Genomic DNA, 6,902 nt, shown 5'->3' on the forward strand with positions numbered 1-6,902 from the left:
ATAGAGCACAGATCCAGGCCCTTTTGCCCAACTTGTCCATTCTAACCAAGAAGCCCCATCTGGGCCCACCTGTCTGCATTTAGCCCATACCCCTCTAAACCTTTCCTATCCATGTACCTGTCCAAATATCTTTTAAATGATGTTGTAGTATTTGCCTTAACTACCTCCTCCTGTAGCTTGTTCCACCTACCCACCACCTTTCCCTCATCAGCAGCTCTTCATTCCAACCCTTTCCAATTTATTTTGAATGAGATAGAAAGATCAGTCCTGAATGAGGCTTGACATTGACTCTCCACTGGCAACTTGGTCATTCAAACCAATTTTACTTAGGATTCCGAACAGCAATAACAGACAACTCCTCTCTCCAAAGCACTCCTATATGTTTCTGGTGTGTTGCATTATCCCCACCCTTTTGCAATCAGGAAATACATATATGCTTCATGCATGATCTGGGCAGCCCAGCTGCTCAGTGGGACATCAGAGCCAAAAGTGTCTCAGATCTCATCAACAGCGTCATAAACCTTTGTGGGCAACCAGCAAAGTGACCACCCTCTCTGATTTTCACCCTTTTTTTGCCAGAGATGCTGGGGTCAACTGGAAAATTCCTCTTTCAGTCCTGGATAAGATTGGAAGTCACTCAGCACTTCAGGAATAGAAACATAGAAACATAGAAAATAGGTGCAGGAGTAGGCCATTCGGCCCTTCGAGCCTGCACCGCCATTCAATATGATCATGGCTGATCATCCAACTCAGTATCCTGTACCTGCCTTCTCTCCATACCCCCTGATCCCTTTAGCCACAAGGGCCACATCTAACTCCCTCTTAAATATAGCCAATGAACTGGCCTCAACTACCTTCTGTGGCAGTGAATTCCAGAGATTCACCACTCTCTGTGTGAAAAACGTTTTTCTCATCTCGGTCCTAAAAGATTTCCCCCTTATCCTTAAACTGTGACCCCTTGTTCTGGACTTTCTCAACATCGGGAACAATCTTCCTGCATCTAGCTGGGGCATTTCCGGTTTATGTGAGTCAATGCCACTATCTAAGTGTTGTTGCTTTTATTTTATGTTCAAGTCCAGGTTTATTGTCACGTGCATAAGTACGGTGAGGTACAGGTACTTCTTGCCTGCAGCGTTACAGGCACATAGACACAGACAAGCAAAAGCTAATCTATCTATCTATCTATCTATCTATCTATCTATCTATCTATCTATCTATCTATCTATCTATCTATCTATCTATCTATCTATCTATCTATCTATGTTTAAGAATGAACTGCAGATGCTGGAAAATCGAAGGTAGAGAAAAATGCTGGAGAAACTCAGTGGGTGAGGCAGAATCTATGGAGCGAAGGAAATAGGCGATGTTTCAGGTCGAGATCCTTCTTCAGACTGATGTGAGGGTGGGGGAGGGGGGGCGGGAAGAAGAAAGGAAGCGGAGACAGTGGGCTGAGGGAGAGCTGGGAGGGGGAGGAGAAAGCAGGGACTATCTGAAATTGGAGAAGTCAATGTTCTTTCCACTGGGGTGTAAACTGCCCAAGCGAAATATGAGGTGCTGCTCCTCCAATATATGGTGGGCCTCACTCTGGCCATGGAGGAGGCCCAGGACAGAAAGGTCGGATTCGGAATGGGAGGGTGAGTTGAAGTGCTGAGCCACCGGGAGATCAGGTTGGTTATTGCGAACTGAGCCGAAGTGTTGCGCGAAGCGATCGCCAAGCCTAAGCTTGGTCTCACCGATGTAGAGCAGCTGACACCTAGAACAGCGGATGCAATAGATGAGGTTGGAGGAGGTGCAGGTGAACCTCTGCCACACCTGGAAAGACTGCATGGGTCCATGAATGGAGTCAAGGGGGGAGGTAAAGCGACAAGTGTCGCATTTCCTGCGGTTGCAAGGGAAAGTGCCAGAAGAGGGGGTGGCTTGGGTGGGAGGGGACAAATTGACTAGGGTGATATGGAGGGAGTGGTCTCTGCGGAAAGCAGACAGTGGAGAAGATGGGAAGATGTGGTCAGTGGTGGGATCCCATTGGAAATGGCAAAAATGTCGGAGGATTATTTGTTGCATGTGTCGGCTGGTAGGGTGGAAGGTGAGGACAAGGGGAACCCTGCCCTTTTTGCGAGTGGGGGGGATGGTGAGTGTGAGCAGAGTTACGGGGTATAGAAGAGACCCTGGTGAGATCTATCTATCTATCTATCTAGCTATTCTATCTGTACATAACTAAAGCTCTGATCTTGTGCTCTTCCGGTTTGCACGGTTTTTATATTTGCGCAAAAATGGTACGCGATAGCACTACGATTTTTTGCCAGTTCACACACCGTTCTCCTGTGCTACGAGTGCAGCAAGTTTTGTTCCGATTGGTGGTATATTGTAAAAATTAGCTAGTTTTTAAAATCGTAAAAACCGCGCATGCGCAGATCGATCTCCTCTCCTGCCAGTCAGCACCGTGCGGATTGGTCTCTTCTCCTGTCACTCCCCAGGATAGTCTGCCCCTTCCTGCGCCATCGCGTCTTCATTGGAGCTGAGTGACGCTGTGGGTGGCTGGCGGAATTCCCCAACCAGACACAATTTTCGGAGTGACCGGAAGAGGCGCTGCACGGTGACGTCGCCAGATGGAAAGCGGTGAATCTGATCCCAGCGGACGAGTGCATCCAGCGCTACCTGTGAGACCCAAACGCACCGCCATCGCAATGCCCCTCAGCTCCAGCCCCTTCCCATCTGGTCCCCCTCGTTGGCTCCTGCCCCCTCCCCAGTGATAAGAAGAAGGAGGAGGTGAGGAGGAAGGGTGGGGGTGGGGGGGGATAGAGGGAGAGGAGGGGGAGTAGAGGAGGGGGGGGGCGGCAGAGGTAGGGAATGGGGAATAGAGGAGGGCAGTGAGGGAGGTGAGGAGGGATAGAGGGGGGGGGGATAGGTGGAGGTGAGGATTGGGGAGGTGGTGGATAGGAGGGGGTAGGGAGGGTAGAGGAGTTATGCAGGGAGGGAGGGAGTGGCTGAGGGTAGGGGAAAGGAGAGAGAGAGTGGTGAGGGAGGGATTGGGGAGGGGAGGAGGAGAGGGGAAAAGGAGGGTGAAGAGGAGGGGGAGAGAGTGCTAGGGATGAGGGAAATGAGCTTCGCCTGTGCAGTTGGGGGCTATGGGTGAGTGGTAGAATATTGCATTGGGGAACCAAGCGTCCTGTGTGACAGGGACCCAACGGGTCCCACTTAATCCAGTTAAAATAAATTTCACATTAAATTCTAAAATAAAAGAAAAATGTGCAAAAAACAAGACACCATTGCAAAAACATAATACAGAAAATTAATTGTACAAGTGGTGGACCATCCTGTTCTGTGGTTGAGGTAGAGTTAAGGTTATATGGGTTGGTTCAAGGACCTGAAGGTTGCAGAAAAGTAGCTACTCCTGAAAATGGTGGTGTGGGACCTCAGGCTTCTGTATCTCCTGTCCAATGGTAGCAACAAGGAGAGGGTGTAGCCTAGATGGTGGAATTCCATGTTGATAGATGCAAGTTTCTTCAGGCAGCAACTCCTGTGGATGCTTTCGATGGTGGGAAGGGTTGCGGCTGTGGTGGACCGGCCTGAGTCCATCACTCTCTGCAGTTCTTGCATTCATCTGAATTGGAATTACTGAGGATACTTTCTACAGTGCATCTGTAAATGTTTGTTCAACTATTAGGAAATACACCAAATCTCTTTAAACCTAAAGAAAGTAGGGGCATTGGTGAGCATATCTTTATTGTTACAGGAATAAAACGCTAATATTAATAACGTGAAGATGAATCTGAAAATAATCTGGCAGTATTTGGGGTTTTTTTTGCTGAAAGGTTTCGTAACATTTGTGTTGAGATTTTTGCTTGTATATGTTTGTCCACTGATTTATTGCCAGCTTTTATCTGGCTCATCTATTGTTGCTTCAGCTGCTCGCCCAACTGGAACTTGCCAGGCACTGGTTTATCAAATTCCTTCCTGATATAAATATATTTTTCTGCACCTGTGTCCCTTTCAGAGACCACTACTGAGAGAAAATGTGGCAACACCATCATCAAAAGCAAAGTATAAAAGGAAAGCGGCTTATTTGACTGTTGCACCCATTCCTCCAGCAGATAAGAGTGTGTACTGTAATGTAATCTCCCCCCTGGGTTCCATGTAGCTACACACTTTGTGTTTTGCCCTCTGTTGTTCGGGCACTCAGTGCCACACTTGTTCACTTGGTATGAAATGATTGGTATGAACATGGGTTTCTCTGGGCAGCACAGTGGCGCTGCTGGTAGAGCTGATGCCGCACAGTGCCAGGTGACCCGGCTTCAATCCTGACCTTGGGTAACGTCTGTGTTGTGTTTGCACGTTCTCCCTGTATCTACGTGGGTTTCCTTGGGGTGCTCCAGTTCCCTCCCAAATCCACATCTGTAAAATTGCCCCTTATGTGTAGGAAGTGTATGAGAAAGTGGGATAACATAGAACTACTGTAAATGGGTGATTGATGGTTGGCACGGATCCGAGGGCCTGTTTTCATGCTGTATCTTTCAATAAGTCGATCCATGGCCACTGTATGGCTTCCAGGAGCTATAGGATAGGAGATATGCAGGGCAAGAGTTTTTTTACACTGAGAGTGGAGGGTGCCTGGAATGTGCTGCCACGGGTGGTGATGGAGAGACAGTTATGATAGTGGAATCTAAAAGTCTTTTGGTTAGGCACATGGATATAAAGAGATTGGAGAGATATAGATCATGTGCAGGCAGCTACGATTAGTCTATCTTGGCATCACATCCGCATGGACATTGTAGGCTGAAGAGCCTTTTCCTGGGTTGTACTGCTCTATGTTCTATGATTTTAACAGTGCATTAACACTATCAGTATGGTGAATATTTGTTCTCAATACAACCAGTTCCTTTGCTGCAACACAGCATGTTACCTCATTTGTCCATCCATGAGATGGTAAATCTTGCCATCTAAGCCAAGGACAGTTGACTGTCAGCCATTTCATTAAAGATAAGGGATCAAGATCAAAACTGAGTTATTTTGAAGACTAATTGTAGAGAATTATGATTACGAAGACTGGTGCGTTTCAGGTGTGCCCAAAGCTTCCGAGAAGAATTGTAACAGTTACACCATCCCGGGTTTCCTTGACCCATAAAGGTTCAATGTGAAAGAGGAGCATTTGGGGCAGTGTTCAGAACCTTGAGGGTGTACTCGGAACCCTCCTTTAAAACTATCCATCCACCCACCCACCACATCAGGCACCTCCTGCCTCATCAGTGTAAGAGTCTGTGATGGCTACCTCAGCTGCTTCCAAACCCATTAAATCAGGATGGAAACAAAACCTCCTTATACCTCAGTGTGCCACAGTAAAAGAATAGGAACGGGTGGATAGACTTGAATTGTTTTCTCTGGAATGCCAGAGATTGTGGGGAGACCTGATAGAAGTATTGTATATAAAATTATAAGAGGTACTAGACCAAGTGCAGACCCGTTGGGTCTGTTGCCCCAACGTGCGGTTGTGGGGGGGGAGGCGGCATGCAGCATCACACACTAACTATCCCCCCCCCCCCCCGCACTCACGCTAATGGAGGGGAGGAGGGGAGAGAGAGGGGGGGAGGGGGGAGGAGAGAGGGGGAGAGAGAGGGAGTGCTGAGAGGGGGTGAGATGAGGGGCGGGGGAGAGGTGGGGAGCAGGGAGGGTGGAGGGAAGGGGGTAGGGGTGTGTGGAGGGGAGGGGAGTTTAGGGGAGGGACGGTGGGGGAGGGGATGGAGAGGAGGGGGAGAAAAAGAGGGGGGAGAGAGAGAGGGGGGGAGAGGAGAGGGGGGAGAGGGGGGAGAGGAGAGGGGGGACAGGAGAGGGGGGGGAGAGGAGAGGGGGGGGAGAGGGGAAGAGAGGAGAGGGGGAGGAGAGGGGGGGAGAGGAGAGGAGATGGGGGGAGAGGAGAGGGGGGGGAGAGGAGGAGAGGGGGGGAGAGGAGGAGAGGGGGGGAGAGGAGGAGAGGGGGGGAGAGGAGGAGAGGGGGGGAGAGGAGGAGAGGGGGGGAGAGGAGGAGAGGGGGGGAGAGGAGGCGAGGGGGGGAGAGGAGGCGAGGGGGGGAGAGGGGGGGAGAGGAGGAGAGGGGGGGAGAGGAGGAGAGGGGGGGAGAGGAGAGGGAAGGGGGGGGAGGGAGAAAGAGTGCCTTTTTACTTCAACCCAAACAACCATTTGCAGGCAGTGCTTTTTTACCACTAACCATATTTTCATTTTCAAACCAAATTAAGGGTACTCACAGTGCTGTAGACATTTGTCAATGTCATTCAGAGCTCTGATTGAGGCACACCACTTGCAGAGACTGATTGAGGCACACCACTTCCTGGTTTTATAGTCCCTCCCCCTCCCTCCAGCAGCGGCAGCAGAGAGAATGGGGAATTTTGTAAAAACATTAATATCTCTGTCAATTTTCATCGACGGGAAAAATTCTTGGCACACATGCGGTGGAGGGGGGCTCTGAGGGAGGTGGCCAAAAATGACGGCCGTAGGTGGCGGCGTACTCTCGGAAATCGCAGCACAGAAAGCCAAAACCGGTCAAGAACAGACTTTTAGTAATATAGATAGCTTGGGTAAGCAGTCAGAACCTCTTTCCAAGAATGGAAATATCAAATAGACATTAGACAATAAGTGCAGGAGTAGGCCATTCGGCCCTTCGAGCCTGCACCGCCATTCAATGTGATCATGGCTGATCATGCACAATCAGTACCCCGTTACCGCCTTCTCCCCATATCCCCTGACTCCGCTATCTTTAAGTGCACTACTTAAAGATCTATTTAAGTAAAGATCTACTTAAAGAGCTCTGCTTAAATACTATCGGGCATAGGTTTAAAGTGTGATGGGCAAAGTTTAAAGGGGATGTTCTATGTTCTATAACATGGTAGAGTTTCAAACAGTATGCCTACTTG

This window comes from Amblyraja radiata, chromosome 9 (genome assembly GCF_010909765.2).
Source record: "Amblyraja radiata isolate CabotCenter1 chromosome 9, sAmbRad1.1.pri, whole genome shotgun sequence".
Classification (NCBI taxonomy): Eukaryota; Metazoa; Chordata; class Chondrichthyes; order Rajiformes; family Rajidae; genus Amblyraja; species Amblyraja radiata.